The 20,275-nt window shown below is 35.1% G+C and overlaps 1 pseudogene; it reads right to left on the bottom strand.

The window, feature by feature from the left end:
* Nucleotides 1-4,764: 4,764 nt before the first annotated feature.
* LOC105054279 (uncharacterized) lies at nucleotides 4,765-10,632 on the bottom strand (annotated as a pseudogene).
* Between the last annotated feature and the right edge of the window lie 9,643 nt (nucleotides 10,633-20,275).

Here is a 20,275-nt window from a genome sequence, read left to right as displayed (position 1 = left end):
TATATATTTAAAATATTATTTAAAATTTTTTATTTATATTAATATTTTAATGAATGATCAAATTGAACTAAATATATATTCATACGAATCTCATAATTATATTATCTATGACTCATTTATATTTACTTTCATAAAATTTATGATAATTTTGTACTATTTTATATTTATTGCATTTGAAATTTATATTTATTTTTTATTCTTATTGCTTAGTGTAAGTTCCTGATGGAAGATTGAGTTTTTTTTTTACTTTTTATTTTTGTGGTGTTTTATTTATTGATAAAGGCTAGGTATTTATTCTGAAGGATTTAATTTTTGAATGTTTCTATTTATTTTTGCAAAGAAGCTTAAGTTTATAGTTAATTTGTATTTACTTTAGAGATTAATGAAATGGATCCCAGCAATTAATGAGATGGCCAACCTACATGAAACTATTTCAGTGATAATGTCAAGGGATGGCTATGGATACGGGCAATACATCCTAATTCCATTACTCTTTTTGTGATACGAAGGAAAGATCGGAGAAAGAATAGATAAAAGAGGAAGAATGGATGAGGAGAGGATGGATGGATCTCATCGAGAAAGAATGGATGAGGAAGAGGATGGATGGATCTCATCCTTATTTCATCTATACATCTTCCATCAAGAATGGCAATAGATTAGGTATGTATCAGATCGGCCCATACTCGTACCCCTACAATTAAAAATCTCATATCTATATCCACCTCGAATTAGATCGAATGGATAAGAGGGACTGGGTCAGATCGGGTTGAGTCGGATTGCATATATGTAAAAAGTATAAAATTATTATAATTTAAAAAAAGATATATATTAATGTTATATTGGATCGGGTTCAAAACGGAGCGTATCATTACTTGTGTCCAATCCGAATCCGTTTCGGATATTTTTTAAAAAATTATATCCATCCCGGGTTCTAATCGAATCAGATATTTGATGGGTCGACTAAAATTGCTATCCTATCTCTCATGTATTTTAGTGAAATATAAAAGAATAGATATGAATGATTTTCATCTATATTTGATAAAAGAAGAATGAAAAAGAGGATGGATGATATTTGTATGATATTTTTACTAAACTATTATTTAATAAAAAATATTTTTATGAATTTATAATATTTATCTATATTAATAAGTTATATAAATATTTAATTTAATTTAATAGATAATTTTATAAATTAATTTATATATAAATTAATATATATTAATTATATTAAATAAATAACTAATTAAAATAGTTAATTAATTTATATAAAAATAGTTAACTAAAAAGTATAAACATAAATAGAAAAATAAAATATAATACTAATTATTTATTTATAATTATGAAAATTATGTATTAAAATCCAAATAATTAGTGACAAAATATAATAGTTAATGATTAATGATATAAATAAAATAAAATTTATATAAATAAAATTAATAAAAAAATGAAGAATATTATAATTTTATAAAAAATTAATAAAAATAATGTTATCAATATAAAAACCACGTTTATACACTACAACCATAGTTTTTTATATTCTCCCAAATTTCGGAAGATATAAATTATTAGATCAGTGTGGATGGATAATTTTCTTTTCACCTATTATCCCTAAATTTTTGAATTAAATGAAGATGAAGACACCTATTCTTTAATCTCATCTATCTTTTTTCTCGTGTTCTCATTTTTTTTTTTTTTCTTAACAACTCTTTTACCCTGACAAAGAGTCCTTATTATTTTTGGATCGGTGCATGATTGGATGGCTTTAAATTGATCCGATTTATCTTCGGATACGGTCAACTAAAGCGTAGTTTCTCTTGTTCGGTGTAATATGAACATATCGTGGACGATGGGAGGACTTTATTAAGGATGGAGACCAGGGAATACCAGGCTGACGTTCGGCTATCAGCCATCAGCTAACCCACTTTGGACAAGATTGCGTTCTTGTTCTTCAATGCATTGTTGCTTGAACTTGGCTACATTCATTTCTTCCAAAACCAATCATGAAATGTGGATTAAATGGAAGAGTGATCCAAAGAGTGAGATTACTCTTAACATTTTTTTTCATAATCATAGGCTAAATTATTGTTTGGAAATCTCATACGCGGCGCTTCTCAGTACCAAGCCATTCCCCACTCTCTAATTCTCCAAAAAAAAATTCTTTGTACACTACTTGTGGTATAGAAAATCTGAAGTGAAGTGCACCGTTTCATTCTATTAGATGTCACTTTTCCATACATATTTAATATCTGCAGTTCTATTTTTTCATTTAAAATTTTGAATGATGAAAATACTCTTCTGTTTTAATAAAATTATTACATCCAAGATAAAATTATAACATTATGGATCAAAATTATGATATCCTACGATGTCATAATTTTGATCTAAAATGTTATAATTTTTATCTTGGATGTTATAATTTTGTCAAAATAGATGACATTTTTATTCAAAATTTAAAAAAAAAATAAATTTATCAAACAAAAATGTTCTCTATTATGATAAAATTATAACATCCAAGATAAAAATTATGACAGTCTGCATCAAAATTATGATGTTCTACTATAGGATATCATAATTTTGATCCATAATATCATAATTTCATTTTGAATGTCATAATTTTATCAAAATAAAAAAATATTTTTATCATTTAAAATTTTAAATAAAAAATAAAATTATAAATATTAAATAAATATTAATTATATAATAAAAAATAATAATTATATGATCCAATAAAATGAACCGGTGTGTTCCGCAACTGAATTTTTACACCGCAAGCGGTGCATAAAGAATTCTTGAAAGCAACGGCTCCAGTGACAGCTGGGATTGATGGTCGCCTAGACGATAGGCGGGCCCTGTATGCTATCCCACCGATCAGCGCATGACAGGGATTTGAGTGGGGAATAGAGTGGTATGGTGGAGTATTTATATAACATAGAATAAAAAATTAATTTTATCTCAATTGCAGTTGAGTCGGATAGCATTTCTGTTGATAATGACCTTATGATCGGCATTCTTGTTTTTTTTTTTTTTTTTCTTTTCTTTTCTTTTTTCCCTAAACCAAAACTAAAATGAGATAACGACGTCATTGTGCCACAATCTTGGAAAGCATATAAAGTGACTAGGATCCAATCTCAACTTCAGGTCCTCCATTCTTGTTCACGAGCCTCTTTTATTTAAAAAAATAAAAATAAAAATCATGAGATAAAACACTATAATATCCCAAACCTAGTGAAAGTGGCTGGTAGTAAAGGGAGGGGGAAAAAGGCTAACTTATGGCTCCTATAAGATAGCGATTCACGCTAAATGCAAGATGATAAATATCTGGACCCCAAAAGCTAGCGTAGCTATCCGAAGACCAATTTGGTTACCTTTTTTCCCAAGAAAGGCATTTAGAAGAGGTAGCCAGTCATTGTATATATATCAAACACAAGCTTAACGAGATCACCGGGTTATAAAACTTTATTGTTAATTTTTCCATAACATAATAGTTATTATAATGGTTTTCATCAACCATACACAGCCAGCATCTGATAGCACTTGCTGTTTAGCACCCCCTTTTTTTTTGGTAAACCTGTCTAGCCCTAATTTTGTCACAATCAAAAGGTTCCAATTACACTGGAATTCCCCCACTAACTTGTCGCTTTCTAACCGTTGCTACGAGTAAGATTAGCCATTGGCAACGTTTTCATAAGTAAATAGCAAGTGTTCCATAGATTCATCTCTCAAAACTAAGATTAGCCCAACCTGAGCCTGTAGTTCTTTTTCTTAAAAAAAAAAAAAAAAAAAAAATCTCTCTCAACCGTTTTCTGTAATGCAAGATTATTGCGAATCAAATTAACTCAGAATAAATTGATTAACTTACTCCTACATTTTACTCCCGAATGATTTCAACGGGCAAAGTAATTTATTCATGGATTTAGCGGAATAAAGAAATTTGCCAGGCAAAATAAACTTATATATCAACCTTTCAAAAATACATGTTTCGTCCATCTGAAAAGATAAACCATGTTCTCCAAGAAATATTTTACTAAAACGAATAAAACAAGTCAAATGATTTGTACTCCCACTTATTCTGCTTCAAAAGGCAAAAGATTGTAAATTATAAGTCTATGACCATCAAGAATAATCCTTTGCTTTAAGGTCGATCCTTGATTACTAAAATTTCCAATTATAGTCTAGTACTTGTGGTAAATGTTAACATGATTTCATTTCCACGTTAGCATAACCACCCACCAAACATCAACCTGCTGCACACGAAACTCCACAAACAAGAACAGTTTACAATATTCTAGACACTTAATGAGTCAGACTACAGAACAAAAACATAATCAATCCTCAATAAGTCCAAATTACCAAATCTAACCATCAACGGCTATCTTAGCATCACTTCGAGCCAACCACAAACTCCAATGTGTTCCACCGCTCTTACACTAACCTACTCCGTTAAGCGGCAATAATAGATCATCGGCAATAATAGATCATCGGCCAGTCAATTTGTCGACACATTACAGCTTTGTGAAATCACTAGTTAAGAGCTGAAATTGCATGCAAACCTGCCAGTCGAAAATGGAGTGGATCAACAACAACAAAAGGATGGCATCATAAAGCCTCAGCAACCAGGTTAGCTCTGATAAATCTCACACATCCGGTTAACAATAACATGCTGGCATCCAAAATTTGTTTAAATTTTAAAGTTTATGACCCCAGAAAATCTAAGAGAATAGCCATGATTATTTATGAGGAAAAAAAAATAGGAACAACCAGATATATTACCAAATACAAACAAGATTGCAGGTTAATGAAATGGTGTCAAAACACGAAAAAGAAGGATTCCAAGATACATTGGTGCATGGCAAAATGAGAGGAAGAGAGATGGAGCTGCACGCGTTAGGTACATCAAGCAGCCAGAGGAAACGGGCAGATGCACAAGGGACTGCTAAGGATCCGACATACAGAGACGGCAAAATCACTTTCATCAATAACCCAAGCGAGACACCCACCACATCTCACATTTGATGGCCCAAACAAGTCCGATATAATTACTTTTCCCAGACATATAAAAACCAAACATGCCTTCAAACAGCAAATACTCCAACTACCACTCAGGCTGGTTGCCCCTCCCTCGGCCGCCCATCCTTCCCCGCCCACGGCCATATCCTCTTCCACCCCTCTGCCTCTTTCATATCCAGCACCTGTCAATTTTGCAATGATATATTAGCGAGGCAAACAGCAGCCACTCATTTTATCAACAAAAGATCGGGCATAAAGCATTCTGATTCTTGTGTGGAAGGCAGCAGCAAAGTAGCTTCTGGATTATATGTAAATAGAAGCAGGTTAATAGGGGAACACTTGGTCACCTATTGAGACATTGTAGTCATGTATCTTAAGTTGCATAAGCATGCCACACCCACCAACATACAGGCATACTAATCCTCCTGTGGTGAAAATCTCTAGTACCTATGGAGAATAAGACCTCACATGATGGTTTTTGTTTCCAAATCAAGGTTGGATAAGTTGGTCACTAGTGATTGGTGCTGTAAAGCATTATGTGTACTTTAAAAAGACCAATACGACACTAGGTATACATTTTGTGCATCCAAGAACCTTACTGCAGAGGATATTGTGCGCATGCGCATGTTTGTGTCATTTGTTGCACAGCACAATTCACATAGGATTCCCAGCTTCCCTCCCCTCCACCCCCTCCCCGCCCCACAAAAAAAAAGCCAAAACCAAAACCAAAACCCCCACCCACAGGAAAAAAAATAAAAAAAGGGAAAAGAGATTACATCCAAAAATCCTCAAGATGAACTGTGATTGTTGCCTGTCTTAAAGCATAAATGAAAATGCAGCCCATGCAATTCTATAAAATATCAGACTGGGAGTTTCTTTTGGACCTGAAAAGAGGAGCTAGTTTAAATTTAATGTTCACTATTCAGTACTCGGAAGCAAACATACAGCAGATAACAGGAAAGAAGAGATATAATTAAGAGCATTTTTAATGTCATTTCAGCCATTAAGTGAAATGGAAAATTAATGTTAAGTGAAGAATCAATGTTTGAAAGATAATAAACCCTAAAAACTTGGATACCCAAAGTTTTCCCAGCAATAGCATATAGGATCTCTTGGACATCTCTGACCAGTAGACCAAATTCATAGGTAACACTTAAAATTTAAAGACAAAAGATTTTTCTTTTTTTTTTTTTTTTTTAAACTAGAAGGTGCTTGGATAAGATGTGGAAAACACAAAAAATTGGAAATATTTACTAGAGGATGCTGAGCTTACCACGATAACCCCAACCTCCTCTACCTCGACCTCCACCTCGACCCCAATTCCAGTTCCATCCATTTTCTGCAATAACAAAAGGAGGTTCCAACTGGTATTAAAAACAATCAAGAACAAATGATGAAAGCAAGAACCATAAAAAAAATATACAACCAAAGTCTTCTGTGATGATGGAAAACATATTCCAGAAAGTAAACAAGTTAATCAGGGTTCCAAGCATGACATGTTGAAGTACAGCTAGGTCGTAGAAGCAAACAGTTAGATTACCTTGGTTGTTGTCATATCCACCATATCCACCATAACCACCATATCCTCCTCTTCCCCAGACCCTTCCTCTTCCTCTACCTCGACCACGTCCTCGGCCATATGATTCTTTGTAGAGCAACAAGGTAATTACTGAATGGTTTCATTCAACAAAAATTGCAGAGAATGAATAAGCAAAACCAATACCTTCAGCAATTTGATTTTGCACTTGTCTCGGTTGCTGCTGTCGATAGTGCTGTAGTTGCTGCATCTTTTGCTGTTGCCTTGGCTGCTCTACATGTAATGGAGCTTGATACCTACAACCCCAGAAGTGAAACATTGGGAATGCCATTACCAGTGACCAGTTGCTCCATAAAAGAATCCCTCCATTTCAAGTTAGAAATTCATATGACAATGTTAAAATGTATTACCCAGGAGAGTTCTTATTCAACTCTCTGGTTGACAGAGTTATCGAAATCATTGAGACATGGCGAGTCATCTCCAAACTGCATTAAGTATTTGGGAACACAAGGGCTAAGATACAATATTGGAGAAGCACCATTTTCTGAACAGGCAAAGAAAAGACAGACTTACGGTACAAGGCCCTCCTCAATAGGTTCCCACACATCCGTAATGCTGGTTGAACTAATGGTGGTATCTTGATGTAACCCAGGGATCCTTTTCTGTGGAAACAGATGGGTAAAGAGATGTCAATGTTGAGCAATTTTTAAATCAAAAGGTCATAGTATAATTGGGAAACTTAAACAACCTTTATAATCTCCACTATGGCCACAGTCTTGCTGATAGCCTGTCCCATTGCCTTTAGGACAATTTCTCTTACCCTTTTTTCCTGAATGGAACGCCATCGCATGCATATACAACATCAGGCGCAAAAGTCATAAGCCTAATTAATCATGTCCACAATGGATATAGAAAGTAGAAAGACCATAGAGCCTAACATGTCAGAAATTTAAATCTTCAAAGAAAAATCTTAAGAACACCAGAAAGTACACAAACATGCTGACCAATAAGAATAATGTACATCCACAATGAACTATCAAAACAGAAACAGACAGTGAAATATTAGACAGAAACCACATAAAAGATGTCTCCTAACAGATATATGTCCTAGCATCGCCTTCACAGTGAAAGTTGTAAGCCCATTAATCATTGTCTAAAAAATCACTGGCTGTAATTTTATGTGTTTAAATATTTGAAAAAAATACCTCAGCCAAGTTAATAAAAATAGCCCTCCTCTTATGTTTAATTTGAATGTTCCACAGGGGTGAAGACAAGACTAGAATGCGTTGTGTGGATGACAAAATTTGGCTAAAGAAGATGTTAGACACCATCTCCAAGACTCTAAAAATTAAATCTATGTTGGGCCATGATGGATTTTTGGCAACAATTGCAAGAACTATTTACTAATCAAATAACCTTGTGCTTGCATAGGATAGAAGGGAATAATAAACATGCATTGGACTCATTGTTCTTTTGTCTTTGTATTTTGAAACTACTTGACCTCCTGGTATATTGATTGATCTTCAAGCATGTTTACAAGAGAAGTCAGCATGCTGACCTCTAGCTTATCTGATTCGTTTGAGGTCATCGATTTGAGAAAGAATGTCCATGCTCCTTGGTGATAAATTGACCCTTCAAGAAGCATTTTCATAGAATTACATCTAGATCTTGCATGTCTCGAAGAGCACATGTATGTAATTCTACAAAAATGAAAAATGCATAAAATAAATTATCTTATCCATTTCTATTACCAGTGACTAAATACATGTAGACATATAAAGATGGTTCATTGTCTCATCTTAAACAAAATTTCAAACCAATACCTCATGGGGATGTTTGAAACCAACTATGACTTCCAACAACAACATAATTTAACAAAGTTTTCAAAGCTCATGAGAATACCACTAGCTTTTATTGGTTAGTGCAGAAAAAGAAAATGGGCTGAAGATTAAGGGAAATTACAAGAAAAGGGAGAAGAGGGCAGACGAAATTTTCATGACACTGCACCTCATTTTATCCTTTGAATGAGAACACTGAGTTGCCCAATTAGACAACATTAACAAATGACATAAGACTCAACAATCCACATCTGAAAATTTAGTGTTACAAGAAAATTATGATAAAAAGTGTAAATAAATGCAACTATAATTATTAGGAAAAAAAAAAACAAACTCGATCATGCAGTAGCAGGCACAATAACCTGTCTATACATGATCGTCAACCAGGTTGACCACCCTATAAACAATTATTTGTATCATTCCAATGATGCATCCCATAACAATCACAATCCAATTGTCAATGCATCAAACTTCATTTTACTATTGTTGATTAAATGAAATTTCATACCCATTTGCCACTTTAAAATAAGTATTTGTATTTGAAAAATGGAAAGCAATTGCAGATATATAGCAACATCTGTTTCCACATTCAAATTTGTGAGCCTAAAATAGACTTGGAAAAGTCCACATTCAAATTTGTGAGCCCAGAGATGTCCTGGATGCAATGTTGATTTCATACTTGAAACCATCCTTGCAATCTTCTATCGATTCCTAGTAACATTGTTCCCATTTCTTGATTCTATTAACCTTTTTTCGTAATGCCAGATGAAAAACAACCTATAAATCATACTGGTGTACACACGATGTGTGACAGCTAGAATTCTCCAAGCAAACAACAACGACTACGAAGACACTCATTGAGCATGTGCAAATGTGTAAAACGTTTGAGATTTGCTAATAAGCAGTTCTGTTTGTATCCACCAATTGCTATTAACTGTGATTTGCAGGTCATGGAGTTTGGTGACATCATACAATTTGATATATAGGTTGCTTGAAAGAAGGGGTTCAGGGTTTTTTTTTTTTTTTTCCTTTTCTTTTTCTTTGCGGAGGGGGGGGGGGTGATGAATACGCTCTGCCATGCTCATGGAGTCAGGATTCAAAAGGAGTATGAATTAAACAGTGGCACAGAAAATATCCCAAGCATACAGACAGCCTGGTAATACATTATGACATTGGCACCTAGATATAATGGACAATTTTATATAAGCGTGTAATGTTCACTTTTAGCTCATATATAGCACCAACAAATTTCAAACTATTAGGAGAAGATATGGCAGAGCTCGGAGAAGGATGACTAGACGTACAAACTAAAATCCCCCAAAAAGGGAAAACATACATACCTAAACCATTTAAATTATAAAGTAAACAAGATTCGAGAGACAGTACATGTACCAACTTAATCAAAGATACCAGTGAGGGGAAAAAAGAGAAAATGGCAACAAAAATTTCCAACTAAAATCAGAAGAAAACCAGAAGCCGACGCCGCACGCTCAACTGAGAATATAAAATACTTTATTACAGAAATTTGTTCTGCAACACTCTCCATCCAATATGAGAATCAAAAAAAAAAAAAAAAAGAAGAAGATTGCATCCAATAATAACATTAATCAAACGATCACGTTTTGAAAAAAATAATCTTTCTGTGATACAATGCTCCAATAATCCGCAACATAATCGCATGAGTGCATTTATAGCTAAACTCCCAATCAAAAGCACCAACACCACAACAGGACAACATCAAAAATCGACTACATAAAACAACTACTGAGACCGCCGCCACAGGAAACGGCAATCCAATCGAGATATCCAACGAATCCCACGACGATTAAGAAATCAAAGAGATCCAATAAACCAAGACGGCCCAGAAGAGAAACGTACGCGTGAATCATCAAGAATATACCTGAAGTAGGCTGCTCGCGTAGCTAACATAGTTCCGAATGAGGCCCTGGGTGGTGATTCGGATCTCGTTCTCGCTTATGGCCGATTCCGGCCTCGGCTTCTCCACTCTCTGGTATCTATCCATAGCTCCGGAGACGCCCCCTCGCTCCCCCTCCTCCTCCTCCTCCTCCTGCGACTGACAAGAAAAGCAACCAACGAATCGACCCGATCGCCCTCAGAGCTAGGGCTTCGGAGGGAGAGAGAAGAGGGAAGCTAAAAGGCTAAAGTAGAGAACAAGAAGTAGGTAAGGGGAGCGAAACAACTAGAAGAGCAAAAACCTCGGCAGCCTTGAACGGAGACCAATAAAGGACTGGGAAACAAAGAACTGATGGAGAGACCGGGGCATGGGTTTATCTATTTATTTTCTTTTTTTAAGTATAGAATGTTGTATAAAATATAATATAGAATTACATAAGTAGAGCTATATATTGGAACTATTTTTATTTTATATATATTTTACTTTTATTTTTTGAGGAGATGTTGCAATGTTCTAGGCTGTTCTTTTTGTTAATTTGGCTGGCGGGGAAAGGGACACCTGGCAGGAGGGAGGCAATACATCACTTCATGGTTTGGTGCGTTAGTAGGGAGAAAGGATTTGTCTATTTTTTGGATGAGAGTAGGGCTCCACTGTGGGTCTGTGGAGGGACGGCGTGGCATTGTACCAGGGGCACAGTGCCACTCATGTACATTTTTGCCGGATTAGCGAGGATCCAAGTGTCAAGTTTTGGATGGGAAGCAACCAGTTGTGATTTGGGACATTGGGTCTCATAAATAGAGTAATTTTTTGTGTACCACATGCGGTGCACATGTTATGGAGCACATCGTGGTAGCCAATGGATCCATAAAGCATGGAGAAAATATCCTCCTTGGCCATCAACTCGACTATCTGAGGTCGTATTTGATAAAATAAGATAAATAAATAAATTATAAATGAACATCATAGATAGTCAATATATATTATATTAATTTTTTAAAATTTGAAAATAATATTTTTTTAAAATGAAAAAAAAAATCGTTGCAATGGTGATGCTACATCAAATTTATCACAACTCAATGAGAATACTTGCATTTCATCGATTGCCATGTATTTTATCGATTTTCATGATGATACTCCACACTGCTCCATCGATTTCTGACTTTTGATTGACTAGTTCTAGAGGATGCAAGCAAACAAGATTAATAATAATGCAGTAAATAACCAGCAAACAATGATAACGGAGATGATTATGTTAAAATCAGGAAGAGATTACTGTTATGCATGTAAATAGTTCAGTCCCTTAGATCTAGAAAAGGATCGTAGATGATTGAAAAATCATCGATGATTGAAAAATCATCAATGATTAGGGTATCAGATCACAATTAAAGAATTCTGATCTAATTAATAAAGAAATATAGGATTAACTTTCTATAATAACGATCTACTCAGAGATTCATTTAGATGCGAGGGATCTCACAAACACGTCGATGAAGTCTTTTGGATGAGGGAGGATTCAAATGTTGAATCAAATTGTGGTTGTTAGCAATTCTTTTCATTATCTAAGAACATGGGGATTCGATCCAAGTATACAAAGAAATGCCTGCAATAATGAATTACAAAATCAGTAATCTGAAATGAGTTGATCCTATCAAAGGATGATGGGAATATAGATGTAGAAAATGGATCCGTGAATGATAGATGACGGTGTAGAGAGGATGCAAGCATTGGGAAGGGGGTTGATGTGTGGGATCCTACAGGTTGATGCATTGGGATCTTGCAGATTAGTTGGATTCTTCGTTCTTCAATTGAGTGAGTAAGACTTATGAGAAGAGAAGGAAAGAAGAAGGAAGATCGAGAGGGGGAGGAAGAAGAGAAAATATGAGATAAGGAAACAAAATTTTTTTTTTTCTCCAATCAATCGTCGATTACAAGATCATTATTTTTCCTTTTAAAAGAGGAATCTAACAACCTAAACAATGTAACATTGAGGAGGGTGTTAGTAATGGAGATGGATCACGAATTTTGATGAGAGCGTTAGAAGGCGATAATCTGATGGCGTGTGATGGGCTTTCCGCATGAAGAAATCATGGAGATCTGAAATCATCGTGAAGAAGGTGCGCACACGTGAGAGGGCAACACTCATTTGGGCATATGTCTTCAAATGGTATATCCCAAGTGGTTGATCATGAGACTCCTCAAATAACTGACTCAAATTATGACTCAATTATGATGCAAACTAATTTAAGGACTCAATTATAATCCCATTACAGGACTCAAAATAAAAGGATTACAGGACTGAAAATAAAAAGGCTCTATCAACATTCGAGCCATAACGAATCACGATAACTGATATCCATACCAATTCTTTCAGACTAGAGAGAATTCGACTTCGTCGAATAAAGACCGCCTCGGTTCTGATAGTATTCGAGTAGATCAGGATCAATTCTTTACAGCTCTTCTCGACTTATCCATATGTTCTCGGACTCAGGTTGGCCTTGCCAACGAACTAGATATTTTTGATATCCTTTCCTCCTAATGAAAATTACCTGCTTATCTAGAATTCTTTCAATATGATAGTATTTTATAGAAAATTTTAGCTATGGACACTCAGATTGGGTTCGCTCTCAATGGATGGGTTAGGCTCAAATGGATCACTAGGTATCGTTATTGGTTCTTTAATTTAACTAGATCCAAATATTAAAAGTAGAGTTGATGCCATAATCAGACGGTAAATCTACAATATATATATTTGGTCCGATTTTCTTTAAGAGTTTAAAGGGACCTGCTCCACATGCATGCAATTTCTTAACGGTTCTGGAAGGAAACCGTTCTGATTTAACTTGAATCATAACATAATCATCTTTAGCAAAATCATGGGCTCGTCGGTGTGAATCTGCTAATTGTTTATAAATTTTATTGCTAACATTAATTTTTCCTACAATTTCTTTGTGTAGATTCCTAACGTGTTGTGTGAATGATTTGTTGTCTCAGATGTTCTAGTATGCAAGGATACAGGAATGAGGTCAACTGATTTTTTAAGGTGATGGCCATACACAACCTCGAAGAGACTCATACCAATAGTCCTATTAAAGAACTATTGTATGCAAATTCGGCTCTAGTAATAGCAAATCCAATTTCTCATATTCTCACCAACTAAACATCGAAGTAAATTCCCTAACCTTATATTTACCACTTCGGTTTGACCATCAATCTAAGGGTGATATGCTGATAAAATTTCAATTTCATCCCCATTAAATGCCCTAAAATCTTTCAAAAATAGCTAACAAACCTAACATTCTTATCAGACACAATCGATTCAGGTAATCCATGCAGTTGGACAACTTCATTAAAGTAAAGACGAGCAATTTTAGAGGCATCGAAGGCCTTAGAACAGGAAAGAAAATGGGCTATTTTCGAAAATTGATCCACTACCACACAAATAGAGTCATTCTTTTTGGCTGTACATAGCAATCCTAAAATAAAATCCATATTCACATTTTTCTAGAGACAATCAAGAACAGGTAGTGGGGTGTATAAGCCAATATTTTATCTATACTGTTAAGCACAGGTTCGACATTGGGTAACAATTTTGGTTACATCTCTTTTCAAACTCGACCAATAAAACTGATGCTCTATGGCCTTTACAGTTTTGGTTCTACTGAAATGATCGGACAAACCTCCCGCATGTAATTCCTAAATCAAAAAATCACGGATAGAGATATGTGGAATACATAACTTATTATTTTTGAAAAGATATCCGTCTTGAAAGATATATTCATTAATTTCTCTAGATGGTCTTTGTCAAAGTGAAGATATAATTTTTTCAAAGTCCGGACAGTCATCGTAATCCTCTTTCAATTTCTCAAAATTGATAATCTTAACACTCACTACCAATAAAAGATCCACTCTTTGACAGGGTGCATTAGCAGTTTGATCCTTATCAATGACTACTGTCGATAAAATATCTTTCTTTCGAGAGAGTGCATCCATAGCATGATTATTAACACCGACATAGTGTTTCAACATAAAGGTGTAAGATTGAAGGAACTCAACCCATTTTTCATGTCTAGGATTTTTCTCTGAAAGTTGAAAAATCTAAAAGCTTCATGGTCAGAATACAGGATAAATTCTTGTGGAAGCAAGTAGTACCTCCAAAATCTAAGTATTGAACCACTGCATAGAATTTCTTATCATAGGTGGAATACCTGCACTTAGTGTTATTTAGCTTTTTGCTAAAGAAAGCCACAGGGTGTCCCTCTTGACTAAAGACTCTACCAATTCTTATCTCGGATGCGTCACAGACAACTTCAAAAATCTTAAAAAATATGACAAGCGTAACACAGGAACGCTGGTCATACGATCTTTAATTTTATGAAAAGTTCGGTCAGCAGTCTTGGTCCATTCGAAAGCTCTTTTTCTTATACAATCCTTAATAGGAGCACAATCGTACTAAACTCCTTAATGAATCTTCGATAAAAAGCTGCTAAACTATGAAAACTTCTAACATCATGAATATTTTGGGATACAGGCCATTCCCTAATTGCACGGATCTTTTCAAGGTCTATGGACATACCATCGAGGGTCACAACAAAATCTAAAGAAACGACGTGTGTGGTCATAAAATCATATTTTAATTTTGGGTTCTAAGAGTCTGAAATACTTGACGGAGATGTTCTAAGTGGTCTTCTTTGTCTTGTTATAAATGAGAATATCATCAAAGTACATGATCATAAATGTGCCCATAAATGATCGTAGCACTTAAGTTATGAGTCTCATAAATGTGCTAGGGGTATTAGACAGACCAAACGGCATGACAAACTATTCATAAAGACCATCTTTCATTTTGAAAGCGATCTTTCACTCATCTCTGGATCTAATTCTAATCTGATGGTATCTACTCTTTAAGTCAACCTTGAAGAAAATAATAAATCTAGCTATTATGTCCAGCATGCATCAAGCCGGAGAATTGAAAATCAATATCTTATCGTTATCTTGTTAATTGCCAGATTGTCCATACACATTCTTCAGTTCCATCCTTCTTGAGAGTCAAGAGTGTAGGTACCACACAAGAACTTAAACTTTCTATAACAAATCCCTTCCTAAGGAGTTCTTTTATTTGATGTTTCAGCTCAGCATGCTTTGTGGGATTAAGGCGATAGTGGAGCAGATTGGGTAAGGTAGCTTTCGGAACAAGGTCTATTACATGTTGGATATTCTTTATGGACAACAAGTGATCTGGAAGATCCTCAGGAAAGACATCCTTAAAGCTTTCAAGAGGCTTGCCATCTCTTGGGGGTGATGATTTGTGTCCTTCGTGCTAACTCTCTTAATAGCTAGAATCCAAATAGAAAAATTTTCTCTTAAATCTTTTTCAAACTCTTTTGCACTGATTAAATATAAGCTATTGTTCTGCTTCTCTTTTTTGGACTCTAAAGGACCATTCTTCTTTACACTCCTGAGGGTGAAGGCTATATCATAATTTTTTTGTCCCTATTCATGAACGTACAAGAGTTGGATCTATTATAGAGCATTGCATCTTGATCGAACAACCAAGGCCTTCCTAGGATTATGCTTCTTACATCCATAGCATAATATTATACCATACTTTCTCTTGATAAGACTGAAATTTAATGAAGACTAAACAATGGTGCCTAACTAGGATGGATGATGCATCTATCCAGATGATCTTGTATGGTTTCAGATGATCTACAAGCATCAGATCAAGTTTTGATACAGCATCAGATGAAATAGTGTTAACGCAACTACCACTATCAATGATGATCTTATACACTTTACTTTCCTGATCTATGTGAAGGGAAGAGAACAGTTTCTTTCCAAAATGCCCAAATTGTATCTAAATTTTTTTTCTAATGTTCTACTTGTTTATGGATCAAATCCTTACCTGAATCACAGTAAAATCAGAGATCAAATCCTAAATTATTTGATATAAATCTTCACGGAGGTCTGGATATGTAGATCCTCTACTTCGCATGCACGTCAGACGCCGCAGAAAAGTAGGATGAACTCCAATCCAATTGGCTTCGCAACTCAATCAATCGAGGGATGAGATGTGATGATGTCACACCTTACACCAGCAGGTAGAATGTCCAAAAAGAATCCACATCCAAGGAGAGGAGGCGGCAACAAAGGGAGAGATGTAAAAGATAAAGGACCTCTCTCTTCACATGCCTGTCTCTCTCTCTTTTTCTCTTCTCTCAATTTGATTAGTTTGCTATTCTATTCTCTTCTCTCATCCATAGGTAGAGATCCTCTTTATTTATAGATGATTCTCATGACCCAATGAGAGGAAGACTCTTTATTCAAATCTGATTTGAATTGATCCAATACTTATGAAAGAAGGACTCCTATATGAGATATAATTACCATCACTTATGACATCTACTTTGCACCCACTCCCACACCCACTTGGAATGTCCCAAATAAGCACCAAACTAATTTTTGGTCGTGCTTCATGAGTGGATATTCTCAGTGTAAGTAGGAATACTCATATCTTATCCAAAACAGATCTGATTCGAGTCCGATTCGAAGTCGGTTCGAAATAATTTCGAAAGGCTGTCAATCTTAAACTCTTTAGGACTTTTGTACCAAGTCTAACTTAGATTTTGAACATATTTAAGTTTAATTAATTTAGATCTAATTTAAAATTAATTTGTACTTAAATCCAATCTTTCATATATTATATAGATCATAGATAGAAATTATTCATCTCCAGAATTGAACCTGAACCTCATGTGTAGTGCTAGCTAGACATCGTCAACTCTTCAATCCCATTTGACCTATAACTCAATTCTCAATCAAGTTAGCTCATATGTTCAATCAAGTCAAGTACTTCCAGATTGGATATATAAACATAGGTCAATTTCTTTCTACTTTGTCTGACTTATGTGCGTGATTCTATAAGTTCAAATACTAAGTCGGTAGTACAGAAATTAATTTTGCACTAATCGAGATACCATTTAACAATGGTTCTCGATGTCCAGATAGGTCGAATTATCGTAAAAGAATATTTCAGAATTCATACTCATTGTTATCGTATAATTCATCCTTTTGACCCTGGATACTCTAGAATGGTCTCAGATTAACTGTTAATTGAGATAGCTTCATCCGCATTGTATTTCAATCTTTCAAATTCATCTCATGGATTATTCTGATCAAGGCTTTACGAAATTGAAATACAGCAATACATCAACTCCAATAATCTGGAGTTGTCAATCCCATCTTGATCCATACACAGATTTCGCAAGTACTTGACTGTACCCAGTAGCCTTCCATCACTGCATTAAAAATTTAGGTAGTTTGGCACCAAAGTATAGTGAGTTGCTTGCAAGTCACTATGGTGATCTCAGGTCTGAAGGATATTTATACCCATATATTTTGCGAGCAGCTCTTGACAGCAGAATGCTCAGCAGGTGAGTCACTTGTTCAGTGACGATGTATCCTTACATCTCATCTGTATGCCATACCAGTGTCACCACACTCCTTGGTTAAGAGGCCAACCAACCTATATGGCATACAACGACCTTCACTCGATAAACATCATCATTCCATAATGACGTATCATTTGGTTGCGAACTTGTTTAAGAACTATACGATAAATTCTCTCTTTATTGTACACTAGCATAGTTTTAGGGACTTTATCACAGTACAAGAGTTCAAGGAAGATGTCACTTTATGATGAAAAATATCAGAATAATTATTATTCAATAATCAATAATTTATATATAAAGATGAACTCAATCGTTACACGATTGATTTTAGGACACAATTCCTAACACTATGAAGGTATGAAAAATAGTAGTTTTACGCCAATCTTCATTTTTTTTTTGACTGGGTTAAAATGCATCTTGCTACACCCAATCTCCCTTCAGGATCAACTTCTTTCAAAGTACTAGATTCTTCATAAGCTTCGGCTAACTCAGTGTCTGCTATATATACTTCTTCATCTCCTAGAGAATTTTCAAGGTTCTTTTCTTCGGGCTTTCCAATGTGTAGAGCTCAAGATGGGCACTGACTAGAGATGTGATCTAATCCATTTCACTGGAAGTATTGGATTCCTAAATTACTACCTCTTGAATTTTTTACAAAGGCTCCTTTGCCTTTATCATTCTTTTTCAATGGGAAACCAACAGGTGGGGTACGATTGATTGGGTTCTGACTATAGCCGGGTCTAGGGGTCTGATTAAAGTTGGGTTTAGGATCAAAAATATCAGGTTTACGCAACTCAAGTTGTTGGATTACCAGCAATCTTTGGAACTCTCATAATCTTGGGCTAATTGACAGGCTTGTTCTAGGCTATAAATCTCGTGCATAAATAGTTCTCTCTGTATGTCATTCCTTAAACCAGCTCTAAATCATGACAAGATGATAGATGGATCTTTGCTAACACCACATCGCATAAAGTATTCATCAAATTTGGCGATGTACTCAGTAACAGACTTGCTAACTTGGGTCAACTTTTGCCATTGGTCCAAGAGATGCTACTGATAGGAGGTAGGGAGATATTTTTCATGAAGTTTATCTTTCATCTCTACTTATGGGCTCCTGTCTCCTATGCATGGTTAATTTCTCTATATTTTACCAATATAATTTGGCTTGACCTAGAAGCCTCATTTTAGCGAACCTGATTTTTCTCTCCTCAAATATGTCGTATCATTCAAAATAATGGTTTATGTCCGCTTTTCAGTCAAGACACTCTTTAGGATCCAGACAGTCCACAAAGCTTGGGGCTTCGACCTTGACACTCTAAAAGTATTCTCTCATCCTAGTCATTATGATCGTGATGGGGTCGGATCACTTGATTGCGATCTCTATCGAAATCAGGATGGTCACATTGCTCTCTAGGATAGTCAACTAGGAAAGGGATATTCCTATCATATTCTTTCATGTCATTCATCCTTTCTTCTTCTAGGGTCCCTATTCTCGCATCCAAATCCTAAACTGAACCACCTATGGTATTTAGCCTCTCAGTAATGTCCTTAAAGACTGATAAAATCAAAATCTATTTTGTGACTTAACTCTGAATTTTTTGGATGATATCTAGCTCCAGACCTAGTAGACATGCAGTACAACCAACTCTAGTATAACCGACTCTAAGGGTTTTTAGATCTAAAAGCTCGAATCACTATGAATCGATCGAAGCACAAGTAGACCAACACTCCAATCCTTGGGCTGGCCAGATAAGAGGTGAAATTTGTGGGAGATTCTCCTCGCTCGTGAGGTCTTAATTAAGTAACCACAATTCACTTAGGTATTTACCGTATACCTCTAGCCTTAGACACCAGCTTATGGAGTCAACTGTAGATCGAACTCGCATTAAGACTCATTGTAGCAACTGAACTTAACTTATTTTGATCTTAATCTTTTAATGTCTAATTGATTTTAGTTTAGGCTTGGGTCAATATACATGAAGGTGGTGGTTTTGGGCCAAGGAAAGGTGATGTAATCCTTCCCTTATCTTATGATAGGAGTGCCTTTAGAATAGCTTACGGGCGCAAACAAAATGCAAATATGGATTTCAAAATGAAATAAACAGTAATAACTAAGTTATCAAATTAGGAATTGAAACTAAGTTACGAAAATATGAAGTTCAAATAAACATAAAAATTTTTAAGTGCAAAAAAATTTTAGACTTTCAGAAATTTTGTTTTTGGATCATAGAATTCTCTGATTAAAATTCTGCTATAGGGTTCAGAGGATAGTTTTCATGGTCTTCAAAGGATAATTAGATTCCTTATCGAGTAAAGATTTCAAAAAACTAAGTCTTGGAGTTTTTGGATGTTTCAAGAGATGTGAGACTCTATTTTTCTTTAGATTGCGCAAAACAGAACAGGTTACAGAATTTTGTGCGCTAATTTTTAACTAACAAACAAATCTGGTACCAATTCCAGATCTATTTTTTAGATTTCTACTTGTAGAAATCTTCTTTATCGAATCTAATTTTTCAATCATCAAATTTCA

This window comes from Elaeis guineensis, chromosome 2 (genome assembly GCF_000442705.2).
Source record: "Elaeis guineensis isolate ETL-2024a chromosome 2, EG11, whole genome shotgun sequence".
Classification (NCBI taxonomy): domain Eukaryota; kingdom Viridiplantae; phylum Streptophyta; class Magnoliopsida; order Arecales; family Arecaceae; genus Elaeis; species Elaeis guineensis.
The sequence above is the reverse complement of the archived record's forward strand: the minus strand, read 5'-3'. Positions and strand labels throughout refer to the sequence as shown.